Source organism: Ursus maritimus, unplaced genomic scaffold, assembly GCF_017311325.1.
Source record: "Ursus maritimus isolate PB19 unplaced genomic scaffold, ASM1731132v1 scaffold_8, whole genome shotgun sequence".
In the NCBI taxonomy this organism is placed as follows: Eukaryota; Metazoa; Chordata; class Mammalia; order Carnivora; family Ursidae; genus Ursus; species Ursus maritimus.
Genome location: NW_024426996.1, coordinates 35,021,036 through 35,040,617, shown reverse-complemented (window position 1 = coordinate 35,040,617; position 19,582 = coordinate 35,021,036). Strand labels below are relative to the sequence as shown.

Here is a 19,582-nt window from a genome sequence, read left to right as displayed (position 1 = left end):
TTTTGTAAATTGAAATGAAATATTTTAAATGATACCTAATTCTCATTGATCACTAAATTCAGAAACTGTTGTTACTTCTCTTTACTTTTTATGGAAATAGAGTTAATTACATAGGTTTGGTCAGAAAGTCTTTTTACCAGATGTTAGAAGAACAAAATGATTGTATAACCAGGGTCTTGTCTTGAGTGTTGTATTTGAGAACAATGCCTATTTATTCAGACAGATAAGCTGCTTTTGAGAAACAAAGACTAGCTTTATTATGAGGACAATGCATACAAAACCCTCCTGCATGATACCTGCAGGATACCTGGTTTGCAGGGTCCAGCCTTCCAGGTAGTAAGGAAGGCTAGTTCCCAGTAGATCAAGAAAATGTGAGTATCTGGAGCACTTTGAGAAGAGAGAAAAAATCACCCAAATTTAGAGCTACTTCAGGTGAAATATAGTGTAGGGAATATCTTGGAATATCCTCACCTTGGGATAATAAATAATAAAAGCTTTTGTAAGTCAAGCCTGAGCTTACTTCCAAGTAAGTAAACCCTGTGGTGTTTGTAATTGTAAAATATTATATGGCTCTTGATTTGCAAAAAGTTTAAGAAGGCCTATATGGTAAATTAAACTTTTACTGCACATATATAAACAATAAGGTCAAACTTAGTGAGACCAGCCTTATTTTGTAATCAATAATATCTTTCTTTGTGATTATCACAACTTTAAGGAAAGGAAAGACTGTCGGGGAAAATTGTGAAAGACTTTTGAAACGTACCACAAAGATTACTAACTGTCTTTAATAGAAAACTAGGTATTGTTTAGAGCACACCCTTCTCAGTTATCAGACTCTATGCGGTTTGCACTTTTCATTGTCTGTGACCTATTTTATAATTTTGTAAATTATAAAATATCAAAATACAGTTGACCCTTGAACAACATGGACTTAAAGTGTATGTGTCCAATTACATAAAGATATTTTTCAATAAATACAGTACAGTATTATAAATGTATTTTCTCTTTCTTGGGATTTTAATAAGATTTTCTTTTTTTCTAGCTTACTTTATTGTAAAAATGGAGTATATAATATAGCTAACATACAAAATATGTGTTAATCTACTGTTTATGTTATCAGTAAGGCCATAGTGGGATATTAGTAGTTAAGTTTGGGGGGAAGCAAAAGTTATATATGGATTTTCAACTGCATGAAAAGTCAGCATCCTTAACTCCTATGTTGTTCAAGAGTCAACTGTAATGTGAATGACACTTGACCATGGAAGTGCAAATTGTGTTTAGTGGATTACTGCTCTGTAGATATTGACCAATTTTGCCAGTTGTGCATGTATTAAGTAAATTCATTGGAACATTCATCATAGGCCTATATAGGTTACTTACTGCTCTTTGGAGTCTTGTGCAAACTAGTGGTAACACCTTATTGGTTCCCTCATTACTTAGTGATTATATAGATTTTTGGCATGTGTTCATTTAATATATGCAAGTAGAATATTTGAATAAGTAGTAGGAGGGTAAATACACTTGAATAAATCAGAGGAGAATAAATATATCACCACAGGTTCAAGATAAAGCATCTTAAATAAATTTAAAAGATAAACTTATAATTAAGCCTTCATTTTGTATTAATGTTATGATGACAGAAGCCATTAGGAAAAAAAAGCTTAGATTATGAAGTTCTATGTCAGCACATTTTATATATCTTTTTTTTCCTATTGCACTGGTTAGCCCATCTCTTAGAAACTATTTTTATGAGCACTGTTCAGTCACATAGTTTCATTGATTTAAATTGGTTAAAAGTCACAACAGTTGCGTTTCTGAAGCCGTGTAAAAGTTCTGTCACCTAAAAAATGATATCTCTGAAATGAGAAAAACCAACCCTAAACATTGAGTAGTGCGCTCTTAAAGGGAGATTTCTAAAAACTGACAATCTTTATCAGCCCATAAAATTAAATTAAATTAAATTAAAACAAAATTTTCCAAACCCATGTGAGCATTTCCCCCTCATAGATACCTATTATGGTATGGAATAATGGAATAATATTCCCAGAACAATGGCTTAAGGTACCTGTACTATGTTATGGAATAATATTCCCAGAACAATGGCTAAGGTAACTGTACTATGTTATGAATCCATGTATTTTAGGTTCTCAGTAAACCTTTAATAAATCCTCTAAAAATAAGGTATTTTTAAGGATAAATATTATGAATCTTACAATAGAAGTATAAATATAGCAAGAACAAATGGAAGTATGCTCATGGAGAAGTCACCCCTTTTAAGATTTTGTGTCATTTTTATATGCATTAGTTAGCACTCTCATTTTTATAAAAAAAGGAATCATACCGCATTTCTTTTCTATAGTTTCTACTTTTCATTAGACATATTCTAACATATTTCTAGGCTGTTAAGTATTCTAAAACACAATTTTTAACGGCTTCATGAAATTCTACTTACAAATGTACCGTAATTTTACCAACAGGCATTTAGGTTAGTTTCAGTTTCTCACTATCTTAAATTCTGCCATGGATATCCTCGTGGTTATATCTTGGGTACATCTATACTTACTTATTTAGGATAAATTTCTAATCCAAACACACTAGATCAAAGAGTACGTAAAATTCTAGTGTTTTTGATCTCTTTGTGTTTGGCTTTCAACCTTATTTGGATCCTCCAAGCAGCAGACCTATATTATTATGTCTGTTTTTTACTCTTTCCAGTTTTTGAAGATAATTAAAACCATGACCACTCTCTCCAACCTTCAACTATCTTCATTCTCAACCTGCTAACTATATCCTTCTTTGGAGAGAAAATGGGACACACCAGTGAAGAATTGTTTTAACTTCCCTACCTAAAATAATTCTACTTACTTACTTACTTGCATCACTTTCTATCCTTTCACCTTTCCTCAAATTAAAATATAAATCTTTGTCCCACATATCGGATTCCATCCTTTGGGTTTCTCAGAAGACCCTCACGTTTGCTCAATTATGTGCAAATTATGTATCTATATCATCAGCGTCTCCTTCCCTATTATTATCTCCTAACATAGTCTCATCTCTCCCCCAAAATAGCCCCCAAAATTCAGCTCCACAGTCCACCCCAGCTTCTACCTTATACTTCTCTTTCCTCCACAGACTTCTTCAAAATGTCATCTCTACTTACTGCCTTCATTTCCTCACCTCCACTTATAGCTCATTGCACAAGTATGATTCACCTCCATGGTTTATACTGCTCTGGCCAAGGTCATGCTTTCACCAATAATTCTAAAGGAAACGTCTCATTTGGTCCTTTTCCTTGTCCTTTCTGTAACATTTAACACTCTTGATTACTCATTCCCTCTTCGAAACATTCACTTTCCTGTTTTCATGAAAGCATACTCTTCTATTTTTCTTTCCTCCTACCCTTCAGACGCCCTGATCCTTTCATTTGACAGTTTCTTTTACTCTACCCATGCTTTAAAGTTAGCTTTTTCTCAAGTACTGCACCAGGCTCTTTTCTCTTGTTGCCTCTTTATTTTTTGTTTTGTTTTATTTCTCTCCCATACAACATACTCTCTCTAAACTATATCACCCATATTCACTAATTGCAGTATCATTAATCTCATCTTTATTCTGTGCTACAGCCCTAAGTTACTAAGCATTTTCATGTGCCAGCTATAACTTGGACCAATTACTTAAGCTCTCTCAACCTTAGTTTTCCCAACTGTAAAATGGAAATAAGGATTGTATATCTGTCATGGGTCACACTGTAAAGTGTCATTCAGATAATTTAAGTATCATAGCACAGTACCTGGCAAAAAGCAAGTGCTTAATAGTACTCTTTATTTCTAATCTCTAGTGTATTTAAAATAATTTTGGATAAAAACATTGCAAAATTCATGTAGTCAGCAGGAAGAAAGTGCTTGGAGAGTAACAAAATTAAGACCAAAATAACAGATTGATGTTTACACAAAAGACTGTATTAGTTTCGGTGGCACTAGCTGCAATAACAACTGAACGTACATTTTGTAATGGCTGAACAAAATGGAATTTATTTTTTACTCACTAAACATAAAAGAAGTAGGGCAGAGGCTTTGCCCATTCATTCACTTATTTGGGGACATTGACTGATACACATTAGGTATGCATATAGTTTGCCTTCCAGGATTTTGCATTTGGTATTGCCAAATATTTTGCCACTAATATCTTGGGTCTCAATCTTTCAAGCCTCTGATACATATTTTCTTGCCATCCACTGACTTCCTACTAAGCCAAGATCTATTTTTTAGGCTTTTGTTGTTGCTGTTATAGCTCCTATTCACTTCTAATGGTGATTTGTGTATTAGTTCTAGTAACACAAGCTGCCTAGGAGATAAATGCCAAAATCTCAGTGGCTTAACACAGTGATCATATAAAATTATCATTATTTGTATAGTGTGTTTCTCAATTTCTTGATAAACCACAAGTCAACAAACATACATTAGTTCTTGGGGCACCTGGGTGGCGCAGTCATTAAGCATCTGCCTTTGGCTCAGGGCGTGATCCCAGCATTCTGGGATCGAGCCCCACATCAGGCTCCTCTGCTAAGAGCCTGCTTCTTCCTGTCCCACTCCCCCTGCTTGTGTTCCCTCTCTCGCTGCCTGTCTCTCCCTGTCAAATAAATAAATAAAATCTTAAAAAAAAACATACATTAGTTCTTGCATTGTAGGTAATTAATTAGTAACTAGCAATATGACTTAGGTGAAGTTATTTACCTTTTTCCTGTCGGAGATTATATATCTGCAAAATAAGGAGCATGGTCGTGGAATGAACACTCTCTAAGATCCTTTCATTCAACTCTATAATTTGATTAACTTAACTTCATATCTGGGTATACATAACAATCACAGAAATCAACAGGATAAGAAATATGTGTTTAGGATAAATAAATGTAGCTTAACAAACATCCTTCAGGACATCTGTGGTGGCAGTCTCTATAATGTCCCCAGTGATCCCACTTCTTGGTATTCATATCCTTGTGTAATCCCCTCTGAGTGCGGGGCTAGACATAGTGACTTTCTTCTAACAAAAATTATGAAAAAAGTGAAAGGCTATCACTTATGAGATTAGGTTACCAAAAGACTAAGACTCCATTTCTCTCTCTCTCTCTCTTCCTCTCTCCCTTTGCTTTTTGTGCATGCCTATAATCCTTTACTCAAGGGGGAAAAAAGTGGCCACCCTGTGAGGGTCTTTTGGAGAGGCACTAATGGTAAGGAACTGATACCCTCCCCTCAACAGTTGGCAAGGACCTGAGTCCTGCCAACAGACACATGAGTAAGCTTGGAGGAAGATCCTACCTGCCTCGAGACTTGGGATGACCTCCGCTCTGGTTAATACCATGACTGCAAACCCATGACAGAGTGTGAGACAAAGGACCTGGAGAACCTGAGCCCAGATTCCCGACCCACAGGAACTGTGACATAATACATATGTGTTGTTTTTAGTCTATGTGGGGGTAATTTGTTATACAGTAATAGGTAAATAATGGATTATCTGATTGGTAAACGGTAAGAACATCATTCTTTCAAAAACTGGGATGCTGATGTAGACTAACTCACTAGTGGAAAAAGAAGCAGCAACACAGGTTTACTTGGATTTCTTCTTGTACTTTCCCTTTGGCTAGGCTCAGTTCCTGCCCCCGCCCCCAAAAGCACAGAAGTGGTAAATCAGGAATTTTCCTTTCTTTTATTTTGCCCTTTTAGTTCACAGACTATTTAAATTGTGTTTGGCTATCCCTCACCCCTCTCCATGATAATACATTTAATATGTCCTAATGGGATTATCTTTTCCATTAACTTATAAAAATACTTTTTAATAATATTGCTATTTTATCAGTAAAATTCATATACATCATAGAAAATTTAGAAAATACAGGTAGGTAAGAAAGGAATAAAAAAATCAACTGTAATCCTATAACTCTGAGACCTATCATGAGCATTTTATAATTACTTAGGTACTCTGATTTTAAACAATTTAGGAATAATAGCAGATAGAGAGAAAGAGAGAGAGCACTTTCTATTATCAAGTATTTTTCTAAGCCCTTCATATGTATTAACTTATTCAATTTTCACAAGGACCCTCTATTATTGCCCCTGTGTTACAGAGAAGCAAACTTAGGCCCAATATATCTACATTCAGAAACACCCCTTTTCTCACTGAACAAAATGATCTAAAAGTTACTACTTTGAAACTTCTTAATACACCATTTTTTGAAAACTTCTTAACACATCATTACGCATATCTCACATGATTACTTTTTAACAAAAGCCTTCTAATGACGCACGTGGTCATACTCATAGGTTTGGATAAATGATGAAAGAATAGTAGAAAGTCTGACAAATCTTTAATCACTGTTTTTAAAATGTACACACATTTCTTTCATCTCTGCATAAAGTCAGTCCAGAGGTCAGCATTTCTCAGAAGTTAACCTGGGTCCAACTGCTGGAGACGAGCATAGATCCATGTTAACGTCCCACATGGGATAATCAGGATGAAAGGGGCCATTCTGAGGTATCTACTGACTCCTTCCTCCAGCACTTTAAGTTACATGTCCTTACGCTTTATGGGATCTGGAAAACACATGGGCACAATGTCTTTATTAAGCTCAAGGAATAATAGAGGAGCCAGAGGTGATTTAAAACCTAGGACACAGCATATTAGGAGCTTGGGTATTCATCTCAATTGCCAGATTCAAGAATCAGTGAAATGTCAAATCAAGCAACATTTGGCAATAACTGTGACATCTCTGTATTGAGTGAAAGTTGCCAAATACGGGGCGCCTGGGTAGCGCAGTCATTAAGCATCTGCCTTCAGCTCAGGGCGTGATCCTGGTGTTGTGGGATCGAGCCCCATATCAGGCTCCTCCGCTGGAAGCCGGCTTCTTCCTCTCCCACTCCCCCTGCTTGTGTTCCCTCTCTGGCTGGCTGTCTCTCTGTCAAATAAATAAATAAAAATCTTTAAAAAAAAAAAAAAAGAAAGTTGCCAAATACACTTATTACATTGTATTTCGTATCTTGAGATAAAACATTAAATACGTATGATATATGTAACACTTTGTGATTATAAGATCTTTGCCACCTTGATTTCTGGGCAATGCAAGAAAAATTCACTTTTTATTACCTATAAATATAAATAAATATATAGAATATGTTGAATTAAATAATCTTTCAAATATGCAATAATACTTATATAAAATATTGCTATAATATACTATATATTATATATGTAACTCTATATTTCTATAGTTTGCCCAGTATGGCTGTTTTTTAAAATTTAATCTTTATGAAACAGAAACTTGTCTGTTTTCTATACCACTCTATCTCCTAGAATAGCTTTGTGCCAGGGACATACACTATATGTATTTGTTCATTTAATGAATACATATGACTACACTATTAGTAAGTAAATAAGCTATAGAAAGGCTAAGTAGCTTATTCAGGTTCACATAGCAGCATACATGTGTTTGAATTCAAGATTGATCCTAAAATAATCCACTATCACCGCCACCATCAAGTAGGGAAAAAAGGTCACAGTGACAACTTGTGCTCTGAAACTCACACAAGTCCCTAGGTCTACCCCAGAAGTGTGCCACTAGGAAACATTTCAGCCACAAAATTTGAATTACTGTCAAGATCCATATCTCTCTGCTTATATTACAGGTATTTTTGTCTCCAGCATAATGTGACTCCATAAAGAATAGGCTTCATGTCTTCTTCGTATTTGTCACCATGTAGCTAGTATAGTGCCTTGTACATAGTAGAGCCCCAGTAAAGTTCTGATGAATTGAATTGGAGAAGGACAATGTATTAGTGGCACAGCTAATTTGTAGAAATGAATGTCCTTTTTATTGGATAAGGCAGAATGTAAATATATACATATAAACATATGTATGTACATGCATACGGGCTGACCTAATCTATTATCAACATAGCATCAGATTCTAAACCATACTAAAGGGCTACAAAGCAACGTTTCTTTCTAACTTTTTAGATAGATAAAAGAATTTAAAACGAAACCAGATTATCTAACAACAAAAGAAATACCTGCTGTGTGTTAAAGCTGGCAGTGATGGGCATGAATCTCAAAGTAGACAGAGATGCTGTGTTGTAAAAGGCGTCTTGAAAGAGAAATAGTAGGGGAAAAGGCAACCAACTAAAATATGGGGCAGATAACAGCAACAGCTCAGACAAATGATTAGCATTAATATAAATACACACCAGCACCTTCTGCTAGACTTCCTTAATACCATTAACATGCATATGTGTGTACATTATACGTGTGTACATACAGGTGTGTGTGCATACATATACATAGCAACAGACAGATGGACAGAGAGGCTCACATTCAGAACTGGGACTCGCTGGCCAAGGGTAACAAGACCCCCTGTGTAGATCTGGCATTCAGAAGGAGGGCTCCAATCTGGGAAAAAGACAGGCTGTAGAAAAACTTTGTCAGAATAAAGAAGGGCTCCATTCCTAGAGGAAATAAGATATGAACACATGTTGTCAAGTACAAAAGAGTAAACCAGTTGTCCCAGCTATTCCAAGTTGCATACAAAGCAAGACAGGAATTATTAACTTAAACTCAAGAAAACAAGGCAGAACCAGACTTGATGTAAAATTGATGAAATGTTTAATTTTCTCTTTTCTTTCTATCTCTTTCAGTCTCTTTCTCATCTTTTTCTTTTTTTCTTACTTATCTTCAAAAAGAAAGGGCAGTTTCTTACAAATTAAGGTCACACATGACAAAACCGTAACATCATTTAAACAATGACAACAGACAAGTAATGATGGGAACAATAATCATCCCAGACAACGAAGTCTAGGGAAACTACTGCTATTGTGCACAAAACCAAATGCTTATCTTTCAGGCATTCAAAGCAAAAGGGAAATATAATAGGATACATCACTCTCAATAGCTAATAAGGTAGAAAACCAAATTATCAGGAAAGAGATATTTCCCTAGCTCTGAAATCTGAGAAGAAACATTGCATGGGTCTACATTGGGACGTCTTTGAATCACACAGATAGTATTGTAATAAGTTCTTTCAGGAGGACAAAAAAAGAGGATGTAAAGAAACTTTGGAGGAGTAATGAGTTCATAGGAATAAGAAAAAAATCAGCAATGCAAGTGAAGATGAGACTTACAAGACTAAAGGAGCCAGGCAGAAATAAATAAACACAAAAAGTAAAGAAGCACAGAGAATATAAAAGTAGTAGAATCATTTTCACAATTGACCTGGACATGACAAAACACAGACGTAAAAATGATCTAAAATTCCATGGACCAATATCTGTCGCTATAAATGTCTACATTTTCCCTGGCAATGTGTTCATTATTTTCATATAGGTCTCCCTGACAGATCATTATAATTTAAAATTCTTATTTTTTAAAAGATTTTATTTATTTATTTGAGAGAGAGAGAGCTCCTGTGTGAGAGCGAGCATGAGTGGAGGTAGGGGGAGCGGGAGAGGGAGAAGCAGACTCCATGCTCAACAGGGAGCCCAATGTGGGGCTGGATCCCAGGACCATGGGATCATAACCTGAACCAAAGGCAGCCGCTTAACTGACTGAGCCACCCAGACACCCCTAATTTTCTTATTTTAATGTAGTGTCTACTGAATTAAAGTTTAAGCTATTTTATAAAAATTCATTATGTTGTCTTTCAATATCTTGCCTTAAAAACTTGCTCCATTCCTAAATGTCATATTACTTTGTAGAGCTGATCTTCTGTTCATGTGAGAAAGAATGTAAGTTTTGGAATTAGGCAGGTTTAGGACTGAATTTCACTCTTTAACTTATTGGCTGTTTGACCTTAAGCCAATTATTCAGCCTTGACCTTTTTAATTTATAATATGAAGCAAATAATTCCTATAGCTCTAAGTTGTTGTTATTACTGAGATCATGTCCTCAGTAAGTTTCTAGGCAAGTATTAGATAAATAAATAATGGTTCTATCTTCTGCTATGCTCTGACAAGGCTGGGACTCCATATCTTGAACAGGTAAATGAAATACATAGATGGCAGGTAGTAAAAAGAGAAACCTTCAAAGGAAAGAATTTTCTAAATACATATGTAATGAAAATAACCTTAAGAAAATCACCCTATGTCGATAGTTTTTAAATCGTTTCACATTCAGCTAATATCTATTCAATATGAAAAACATCATGCTGGGTGATATATGTACTAAAATAAATTGTACATGCTTCCCCAACAGTCTAAGGGAGGACAGACATATATAACTAAACATTGAGTATTAGTCAAGTTCTAAGGAAAACACATGAGATTGCTGAAAGTAGAACAAATGGGAAATTTCACAGTAGTTCCAGAAAGGGTAAGTAAATAACCATGAAAGTTCCTCATCAGCTGTAAATTTGAATATTCTGCATATTAATAAATGTATGCAGCACGGTAATGATTTTTGCCTCCCATGAAATAACGTCTCCTCTCAAAAGGGTGTTAGTGGTCACATTTTATCCTAAGAAATTCATAAGTACCAAGATTCTTCAGTACAGAATAAGCAATATTTATACCCCTGCAAGTTTAACTTTGGTTTTCCCAAATCAAATTGAAGGTCTGATCTCTCCTTTTCTAATAAATACAAATCAAATTTAGTCATTCTCTTATCCTTGCTCTACCACCTGAGACCCACCCGTTTTCATGGAGGGTTTTTTTTTTTTTCATTAAAACAAATCTCTGTAATATGGCAACCACACTAGTTTAGTTTTATAAAATTATTTTAAGCATTTTCCTGACTTATTTTGTTACTTAGAAGATATTTCAATATTATGGTTTATTTCAAGGTACTAGTAAAATTTTTTCTTATAATTGTTTAATTTTTTTTCTTAAGTTCAAAAAAATGTTTCTCATAATATTTGTAATAACTTCCTGATAGGGCACAGAACTTTACAGCGCACCCGGAAGGGATACAGGGGAGTAATTCCTGCAGCTCACTTACCATCGGCTTCCCACGGTTCCCAAGGGTTGTATAAGGTTGGAGTCCTATGGTGAGTTCAAAGATTGGTTGGCCTTTTGAAGAATTATTCTTGAAGTTTCAAGTATTGAAGTGGAAATAACAGTACATTCTAGATTAGGCCACACAAAGCTATTTCACTAAGGGAATGGAAAACTAATTCTAATGGAAAATCAAAATGATATTTTTAGCTACTTGTATATTCAGCAAATATTTATTGAGCATTGCTATATGCCAGGCCCTGTTTTACTTGCTGGGGAAATATCAATGAGTAAAACAGACAAAAGTCCTCATTCTCCAAGAGTCTACATTCTGATAGGGAGATAGTTATAAACTCAGGACCAGGTTATCCATTACACACAGGGCCTAAGGCCCACAATCCTCCTAGGGGCCCACAAAAATGTTTTAATTTTAATTTCTTTTAAATCCAGAAAAAAATGTGAATATTATAATAATGCATCCATCCTGGATTATATTTTTCTTTATAACAATGCAGCCATAAAATATAATTTTAGATATTTTTTTATGGAGGAAGGGACCTCTAAAGGCAAAAGTGCCTTGAGACCACCGAAGTCATACTGCAGACTGTAAGAAACACAATGAATAAGTAAATTACATGGTATATTAGAAGGTGAGAAGTTCTATGGAGGAAAAAAAGGAAGGTGATAGAGTTGTAATAATTAAAATTGCATAAGGTTGTATATAATTTTAAATAGAGTATTAGAGAAAGCATCACCGAGAAGGAACATTTGTGCACAAATTAGAAGTAGATTAGGTAAAGAGCCGTGCAGAGATGTCTAGGTGAAAAACATTCTAGGTAAAAAGATAAGCAGATGCAAAGCCCTGAGATGGGGGTGTGTCTGGCAAGTGAGGAAGCAACAAAGAGGCTATTATGGCTGCAGCAAAATGATCTCTGGGGAGAGGAGTGGAAGATCAGGCCATGCAGGTTTCAGGGGCTAGACCTTATAGTGCTTTGCAGGCCACTTCCAGTTGACTCTGAATGATAGAGCAAATGGAGGATTTGGGGCAGGATCACTGTTATGAGTTAAATTGCATACCCTCAAAAGTTATGTTGATGTTGTAACCCCAGGTACCTGTGAATATGATCTTGTTTGGAAATAGGTTCTTTGAAGATATGATCAAACTAAGATGAGGTCACTAGGGTGGGCCCTAATCCAGTATGATCAGTGTCCTTACAAGAAAAGGAAAATACCATGTGAAGACAGAGACACAGGGAGAACGCCATGTGATGACAGAGGCTGAATTTGCAGTAATGCAGCTGCAAACTGAGGAATGACAAGGAATGACGGCCACCATCAGAAGCTCGGAAGAGGCAAGGAAAGATTCGATCTGGAGACTCAGAGGAAGCATAGCTCTGTTGACACCTTGAGTTCCAACTAACTTCTAGAAGAACTGTATACTACAGATTTCTGTTGTTTTAAGCCACCCATTTTGTGGTATTTTGTTAGAGTAACTCTAAGAAACTGATAGAATCACTTAGTTCTAGCAGCATCTCTCTGGCTGAGTGTTGGGAATAAACTATAGCAAGGTCAAGCACAGGAACGAGGAGCCTATGTTACATCAGGTGTCCTGGGAGGCCGATTCTAAGACAGAAGATTGCAAACAAGAGATTTATCCAGAGAGCTCTCAGGAACAATATAGTGTGGGAATGAGGAGATGGGGGCATGAGAGACTCAGAATTGGGCAGAGGGAAAAGTGGAACAGCAGTAGAGCCCTCAGGCAATCTAGGGTCTCACTGAACTTGGGATGGTTCTTTGGAATCATGAGGAAATGGGCCAGGAAATAGGCCTATTGTAAGTACCCCTATGAGGGTACTGAATATGGGTTGATCTCTAAGGAGGGAACATAATCTTGAATAAGACATCTCCCTTCAGCAGAGAAAGGGAAATACTTGAGGAACTCATTTATGAGCAGTCTGCATTCCTCCAGCTGTGGAAATGAATATTTTGGTCCTAGGAAGAAGAAAAATGCAAGGTGTTTCATAGCATCCCTGAAAGAGGTTATTACATTTATAGAGGAAAGATTCAAATAGCATGGGAAAACATAGGAATTAGAGTATAACACATGGAATTCTGGTTGTGTAAATATTGTAGGGTGTGTGTGTGTGTGTGTGTGTGTGTGTGTTTGTGTGTGTGTGTGTGTGTGTCCTAGCAAGGATCTTCCATTTGAACAGTTTGTAATACACTTAATTTGGTAGCCACAATGAACTAGTGTAGGTAGGACAGATATTTTAACATGCCAATTTTACTGATAGGGAAAATAAAGCCTACAAATATCAAAAGAATTGCCCAATACAGAGTGAGTCCGTGGTAAGGACGAGACTGAAAATACAGTCTTCCGAATCCATGTCCTGAGGGCTTTGTATCATGTCATACGGCCTAAATATTACTTCAGTTATGTGCCAGTGATTGGGCTACAACATTCTGCATATTCTTTCAAAATTTTTTTTTCCCCAAAATCATGAGAAGAGTATATGGCATGAACTGCATACTGTTTATAAACTTACATCAATTTCTTCCTAGACCAAAAGCTAGAACATATTTGCCAACTTCCTTTACAGGGTGGCCATATGACTGAGTTCTTGTGAATAGAATCTGAGTGGACATGATAACAATCATGAAAGCCCATAAATAAAATGCTAAGAAATCACTCCTCTTCTTTGTTACCCATGGTCTGCCCAGTACAACCTCAAAAGCCTTATGTTAAAGGCTTATATATGGCCACCCTCTCCACTCTCCACGTTACAGTCCTGATCCAGGATTATCTTAACTATTAGAGAATCAGAGACACAGTATGCATCTTAGTATAAGATGTACAGTATAGATTTGAAACTTTATTTCATAACATTTCATATAAGTATAATCAATATATCTCACCTAAATCTAATATTAAATAAGTTAAGGTAATAATATACGAAGCTGTTGGCATGTATACATTCAATCTCTTCATCATTTGTGAGATAAATTAGAAGAAAATTATTATTCAATTTTTATAATCATTAAATCCCTGAGAGAGAGAGAGAGTACACACATGCTTTGGATAATAGAAGTAAATAAACAGACAACTAAATAAAAGCAATCTTCAGATTTATACCATTCCAATTTAAAAACATACCAGAGAAGGAGGTAAGATTTCTCTAAGTGTTCATTAAAAAAAAAAAAAATCGCAGAAAAGTATTCTGACTAGCCAGGCTTAAGTCATGTGGCCATCTGTAACAAATCACTGGGGGAGAGCTGGTTACAGTGTTTGATTTGGCCTGGATCATGTGCCTTCCCTGTGTGAGCTGGGTACCAAAATGGACAGATCATTACCAATATATAAAGTGAAGAGGAAAAGGACATCCAAGGAAGAGGTATACTATTTCCAGAAGTGCGAAGAGAGATATGACCGGACAAAACCCACTGATAACTACTACAAAGTTGTGCGGGCTTCATCAAAAAGAATGTACTATAACACCACAAGGGCTGTTTTCCAATTAAGTACAGAAATGCAGCTGGATATCAGGAAAGAAATAGAACAGGGTCCAGAAAGCCATTCAAAATCTCTCTCTGTGGTTTATCTATACTCCTTTCTGTGCACGTGTTTTATGCTTCTTTCTGCAACTTAGTCTTCTCATCACTTCTGCTGGGTGGCTAAAAGCAAGTTTAACTGATGATAGAATAGTCCATGTCTCTCCTCAAGACTGAACCACCTCTGATTCCTGAATTAATATGGCAGAGAAAAGAGGGCCACACCACAGCTTGGTCACCTACATGGCCTATTCAGAGAAAGAGACAATGACTCTCTCAATCCCAGTTCCAATTTCCCTAGGAAGACGACTTGATTAGCTTGCTAATCAAGCAACTTACCTCCCCGCCTCCCTCATCCAATGAACTGCAGCTGAGGAGGAAGTCTCTCTTTGTGACCACTTGCTTTTACCATCTCTTCCAATGTAGGCAGAGGGTTAGTAAGATAAACTTGTCTAAATGGTATACTCTACTGGATGTTGAGCCGTGAGAAAGTTATTATACTGTCTGATTCTTAGTATTATTATTAATAAAGTGGGCATAATACCTCTGTTGCTGGTTTCTTGGGAGGATTAAACTCAGGCCATAGACAATGATGATCATTACTTTAAAGAAGTTATAGCCTAAAATTAATCCATAGAAAAAATCAGTCATACCTTATTTATTTTGAATAAAAAAAAAATGTTATTCCCTGGCCTGATGACTAATTAGTTCATTTCCAAGCTCTATTACAGGTCTTTAATGCCAGTAATTTTTTTTTTCATTTGATCTAAACCATGAGCCCAGCAACAACAAAAAAAATCAAACGTACTTTAAAAGCAAGAGATTTGCTAATATCGTACGGCTATTCCAGCATGTTATCGTATAAAATGATCTCAAAAGAGTTCAATTTGTTTTGAGCAATGGCTGCCTATCCTAGTCAAGGTGACTAATTTGAATTTGATGGCTCTCATTTAGATGTATAACTTCCATTAATACATAATCTTAATAGAATGATAGATATATTAATCTGACATGGTTTAATAGGTACACCTTACGTATTTGATAATATATATTACATCACTCTTGCCTTGAATTATTTCATTCACCAAACATTTATTGAATATCTACTATGGGCCCGAGCACTGTATTTCCAAGTAGGCAATAACCATTATTTTTCCTACCACTTTTCATTTTGCTTTTCTAGGAAAAGAGGTGAGGTGTACGATTGAAGCAGATACCAGAAATGAGAAAATCATCTAACTGGGAGTACTGCAAAAATAATGTGACCAACATTCCCAGAAGAATAATGCAATATGCCTTGTATGAGCTCAGCTTTCTGGAAAATCCAGTAGGCAATCTTAAGGGCAACCTAATTTCCTAGGTATCACCATAACACAGATTGCATGTTACTACTATAACAACATGTCCATACAGAATTTTCCCCTGTGCACATCTTATTTGGGAATCTATAAATAGATGCAAAAGAAAAAAGAAGCTCTGATTAAGGCTTTTTTTTTTTTTTTTTTTTTTTTAAATCTGACTGCATTCTTCAGGAAATTATTGCACTAAGTCAGGTTTAGGTAGTACCATATAGCAGAAAATGTGGTCATGGATAGCTACCGAGCCTCCTCCACCACCAGGGATATATTGAAACTCTTTGCATAGTATAGTCTGAAAAATCCTGGAGAATGATTCTGATTAGCTAAGCTTGGGTCAGCTGCCCTTGCCTGGACCAATCTACCATGGCTAAGGGACAGGTACAAAGCCACCTACCATATCTGTAAGAACCATTCTCAGAGAAAGGGGAGTAATTATGAATTAGGTATCTGCTCTTGATGTCTCCTATAGTCTTAAAGAAGAGGGCCGATGAGCAGAGCCCAGCAGAGTGGCAATGTTTTACAAAGGAACAAAAAGTTGATTTACTTCCTTTTCAGAACATGACAGTCATTACTGACTATCTCTGGTTGACCATGATATTTTCATTTATAAAGCACAAGCATATTTGTCTTTATAAGAAAACATCATTGAGTTTTTGAATATTCTTGTATTTCTAGAATCTAGAAACTAGAATCTAGATACTGTGATGTGATGCTTTTAAGGTAACTATGTTTGTGCGAGTGCTGAATACTTCTGTAGGAGCCAGTGTTCTAACACTAACATTTATAGTAAGTGGCTGAAAGCATTTGGTGTTGAACCTAATTTGCAGTTATGAAAGGTAATTTAATTGTTGGGTCTAAGGCAAGGTAGTAGGGAAAGTTACAAAAATAAATAAATAAAAAGAAGAAGAAGGAGAAGCTTGTTCCTTTCAGAGTCCTTCAGAACCGACATGCATGTATGTAAGCATTAGAGAAATTATGACAGGAGTTTTAAGGAGTCTCTTCCATTAGGAAGGAAAAAAGTCAGGTTGTGGAAAAAGTTAACCATTTAATTAGGAGAAACTGTTTTAAAAAATATCTAGATCTAGATTTACCTTATCTATATCTATAGATCAGTTTCCAGGTCATTTAGAATGTAGAAAATATACAGATCCTCTCTTGGATTGGAAAAGAATAAGGGTGAATTGCTTGAGGCAGGAAAGAATAGATGATATCAAATTAGCAGGGCAATATAATCTGGGTAAGATTTTACAATCTTTTAAAATGGGCCTTTGATGTATATTCCAGGGAACGGAGAGCATCACCAGGCACTTCTCAGACTTAAGCTATCCCATAGGCCAATCAAATATGTTGACGGTCTATATAATATAAATTTAAATCATTAGTCTAGTGAACCCAAGACCCCTTAGACTTCTAATCATGCCATGGCATACTAGGAATCTGAGTACTATGATTTGCTACCTGCTTTGCAGATGTAATTTAACCCTGATTACCTTCATTTGTCAGTGTGTCTAGGCCCAGTAGCATTTAAGATATTAACTGTCTGCTGACATTTGATCGGGTATTAGAGAGTATTTTTCTTGATGGCGAAAGCTCAGTAATTTTACATTTTGTGAAAATTTACCTCTGGTTGAACTGAAAGGTCAATTCATGTGAAGGTGGCATTGTCTAGTGTCTGCGTTAGCCCCTCATTTGGTTACTGAAAACCTAATGTATGCAAAGCTGGTTCAGGCTGGTGCACAATGTTAAGTTAAAGGCTGAGGAAATACTAAACAATGAAAGAATCTGATTTTCAATTGAAACGGGATTGCCGGAATAGTCAATGTCTCCCACTAGCCTTGTAGTTAAGCATTACCATCTCACCATTTCTGAGGATGAAGTGAAAGGAGAATGGTGTGTGCAACATTAGGAAAATGTCCTTGGGCATGAGTATGGCTTTACCTTCCTCCTTTTCTTCTTTGCTTCTGCAATGTAGCATGATTGCTAAAACTGAAATTGGGAATAAAGGTCATAGTTGGCCAAGCAAGAAGATAAAGGTATCTTTTACACTTAGGGTGCTTTGGGGGGCCATAACAGCCTTGGATCACCAAATGCTAGACTTTTCACTAGAAAGAGTAATAAACTTCTATCTCATTCATGTTGCTGTTATTTTGTGTTCCTGTTGCTTGCAGCAAAAATGAATCCTTACTAAAACAGAATATATGGATCATTTTTAAAAGTGTTTTTTTGCTTTAACCAACATTTTTTCCCCACTAACTAAATAACTACCAATCCAATCAGATAAGGGGTCTTTTATGGAGCGTAAGGAAACAAGATCACTCTGAATATATACATACCTTACATACTCCCCTTACATAACGATGATGACTGAGATGTATATCATTGTATAAAATTCTTGTCCATACCTCTGTTTATTTCTGTAGAAGAGGTATCTGTAAATAGAAACACTGGATTAATGGCATACATATTTTACAAGTCAGTTGACACATATCTTCAACTTTCTTTCCAGAAGAATGTGTCAATGTATGCTATTACCATAGGAGTAAGTCTGTCTCAATGTACTTTAGAGTTTAGTAGTAGGGCACTGTTACTTTTCAGCTAATTTCCTGGGCAAAACATGAAACATGATAGATCTTGTAATAGTGTATATTTTTATGAGGGGGATTTTTTTGGTGTAAAGGCAGAGTATCCTTCCTTACGTTTATTGGTTATTTATTTGTATTTACCTATTCTGTCAACATCTTATCCATGTTCTTTTCCTAACTTTCACACTGTTGGAGATCTTAGTGTATTTAGTAATTTGAAAGAGTCATTTGGTCAGAGAATTTTACTAGTTATTAAAATATTTTCATATTAGTTATCCTAATTGATCAGATATTCAACTTAAGTTTTGGGGGTTTCTTTTCTACATGGTAAATATTGATTTTTTCCCCAAGCTTAATAGAGCTAGCCGACCATGACATCATTTTCAAAAACCACTCTCACACACAGCTCTACCCTGTATAATAGCATCACTGCTCAAACATCATCTGTGATGCTATCTTGTCCCTGAGAAGTTGTTAAATATAGCTGTATAGCAAACAAGGCACAGAATTTACTTGATTTTATTTTTTTAGAAGGTTCACCTTAGAAAAATATTGGCAAGAGTTATGGATTGCCTGGAGATGGAATAGGATGCTTTATATATTTAAGATATAATATACATTATGCCTATCAGATGAAAAAGGATTTGGAAGCATGGAGTTTGAGCCCAAAATACAGGTTGCTGCTGTAAAAGCTCCTACACTGACATTTGATTAAATTGTGTAATTAACCTATTCTCTTCCTTTCCCTGCTTTTCTTAAGTAGCTGTTATTTTTCACTTACTTCTTTCCCTTTTTCGGTTCTTTTCATTTTTCTGTTTGTAACTTTATTTGTAGTCAATTCTTTCGTGAATACTTTCAATTAGATATTTAACTTAATATGCTTACTTTTCCATTACTATGTCTCATGTTTAATTACTTATTTAACTTAATATACATAGTGTTCAGTTAGTATATTTTATATTTTGATATATTAATTTCCATTTTGAAATTAATTTGAATTCCTCTCCCATATCCTTCCAGACCTGTGAAGATATAAGACTGATTCTAAAAATTGGTCTGTAGGTACTATTTATTTATATTTATGCTGCTATCACTAATAACATTTATTATCTATACAGCATCATTT

General features: G+C 35.7%; 1 long non-coding RNA gene across 1 annotated transcript; it reads right to left on the bottom strand.

Annotated features, from left to right (window-relative positions):
• Positions 1-8,362: 8,362 nt before the first annotated feature.
• On the bottom strand, positions 8,363-18,776 carry LOC103672760. Its single transcript, XR_571245.2, has 3 exons — positions 18,208-18,776; positions 10,972-11,058; positions 8,363-8,489 (listed from the first exon to the last, which is right to left on the bottom strand). It is a non-coding gene; the product is annotated as an uncharacterized LOC103672760 (long non-coding RNA).
• Positions 18,777-19,582: the final 806 nt, after the last annotated feature.